The sequence below is a fragment of the Carassius carassius genome, chromosome 16 (assembly GCF_963082965.1).
Source record: "Carassius carassius chromosome 16, fCarCar2.1, whole genome shotgun sequence".
NCBI classification, from domain to species: Eukaryota; Metazoa; Chordata; class Actinopteri; order Cypriniformes; family Cyprinidae; genus Carassius; species Carassius carassius.
Window position 1 is genome coordinate 1,991,589 of NC_081770.1, and position 2,658 is coordinate 1,994,246.

The following is a 2,658-nucleotide window of genomic DNA, read 5'->3' on the forward strand; positions in this document are numbered from 1 at the left end:
TTTTCTTTTTTGCGAACCACTTTCGTATTTATGGCACGTCACATTAGATTAGCTATTAGTTATTGTCATCATTAGAATAGGCGGCAATTATCTTACAAAGAATTCAACGCAAGTATGTCACTTGAGTTTGATACAGGCCAATAACTGAATGCTTTCAGACAATGATGAATTTTATTGGATTTCAGACAATTAAATAATGCCCACTGTGACTGATGATTGCAGGGTTCATTGAGTGAGAGGGTTTGACTGACTCTTCTCGAGCAGGACTTGCAACGCGCACGTGCATTCAAAGCAAAGCGATAAAGCGTAATTTTAAAGGGACAGCCAACGAATTATAAAATCTGATTACAATATTTTCCGGCATCATCGGGGCCCTCCCCCAGCCCAGGGCCCTGGGCTTAAGCCCAGGTAAGCCCGTGCATTAATGCGGCCCAGATTATACATTATTCTATAAATATTATTTCCATTCTGACATCCAGAAACACAACAACACATTTTTTATCTTATTCCGTTTACCCGTTAAGAACAAGTATACACAGCCTTACTACTATTAGTGTTATCAGGGAGACCGTGCAACATTAGACAACTTCAAGCTGTCCGGTGTCCGTTGTAGACATTACCATCCATCAAGCAATTAACATTATTATTGCTAACATAGCAGACTAGGGGTGTCCCCGACTAAGGATTTTCATAGTCGAATCTGAATTTTTGAATCTTGCTGACATTCGACTAATAGTCTAATCATATGTTTGGGGGCGGGGCAAAATACAATGAGTCATGTCAGACATCCGACAGCCATAATTATTGATGTTAACACACAGGGAAAATGTGTAACAGATGCCTCACAGATACAAATGGGGTAAATAATGTTTTTATGTTTTGATCAAAAGATAGTTAACACTAAACGTCAGTGAAACCCTAATGTTCTGCATTTCTGTTTAGAGCTGTGTGCTGAAGATGACCAGTAGAGTGAGTATTTGATAGCAAGTTTTTAATCAATGGGATTAAACTCATAATTTCATGTAGAATACGCTTCGTTACTTATACAACATAACGTTAATATTAGGACTTATAAGCTATCTGCAAAAAGAGCCCGGATGCAAATGAACGTGTCTGCGCGGCTCTTAATGAACTCTTTTTGTGGACGCGTTCTTCACGCAACAATGTGCAGAAACACAGCAGCTAAACTCTAAAAATTCACAGCGTTTTAGTATAATGGTGTTCTCATTATAATGGTATGGGTGTGACAGTCCAGTCATAGTTATTAATAATCTGCATTGTAGTTTGACCTGCTCGCGCTGTGTGCTGAAGAGATATCACCATAGTACTAGGCTACAATGAAGTGCTTGAATCAAAACCACATGCATCTTATATCAGGTAAATAATATATCCAGGATATATATACACTGGCTGAAATGTTTAGAAAATCACTTGAACCCTACCTGTTTGGGGTCAACCCTATAGCAAACTAATCGAAAAATACATTGGCATCATCTGTATTAAAGAGAAATTAATTACTTCATATGCTGTTTAAGTGAATAAAATAGCCTTGACAGTCGATTTCCACAACTGTTGACTTTATTCTCTCTCACTGGTGTGGGTGTGTGTGTGTGTGTGTGTGTGTGTGTGTAGGTGATGCAGGATTGCTGGGTTTTTGCAACAAAACCCACCCAATTGCTACTCAATACTAGCACAATTAGGTTTCAAGGGGGGTTCCCCAGTAAAAATTTCATTCTGGGGGTAAAATACACATTTTGCTGTGGAGTTTCTCCGGTAAAATTTACATTCATAACATGTTATTGGGGTCGCTTCAACACAGAGAAACAGTGATAGGTAGCCCAGTTCCTCATGAAAATCACAAACTCGGCAACACTGAGGTGATTTAAAAGAGGAAAGCAGGCATTTGGATTCAAAACATTTATAAACTTATAACACATTTTTGCCCAGTTTGCATTGTTTTACTACTTACAAGGTTAAAGCATAAAACTGTTATTTACAATACACATCATGCTGTTTAATCATATTTTTAGAGGGGACAACCAGGGATTGGGCAGCATATGCAGCGGTGCCCAGGGAGCAGTTGGGAGTTCAGATCTTGTTCAAGTGTCTCATCTCAGTCATGGTATTGAGGGTGAAAGAGAGCGCTGGTTATTCACTCACCCTACAGACAATTCCTGCCAGATCTGAGACTCGAACCCGCAACTTTTGGGTTACAAGTCCAAGTCTCTAACCGTTAGGCCATGACTACCCCCAGTACATTTGTTAATGGGAAACTTTGCGAGTTGTGTTGTAGTTAATAGCCACTGACAGATTTTGAGTGATGCCACCAGTGTTTGAACGCACACAGAAAACAATAGATATGAATTTTAAAGTCATGGTGTTTCTTCAGTGTGCTGATGCTTAATGTTGGAGGTTACTGGTTGAAGAACCAGATTTATTAAAACTAACTCATGATCTGCTCACATGTAAATGCACTTCGCTCTTAAGCATGTGTTTTTAATTAAAATGCAGCCTTTTGTGACCACAATAACTCGTATCACAATGTCAAGCATATTTAGATTAATTGTGCAGTCCTGATAAGTGTAAAATATTTTCAAATCTATGAAACTGTGGTGGGTCACTAGAGTCTGGGTAAATAATGGGATAAACTTAAAATAC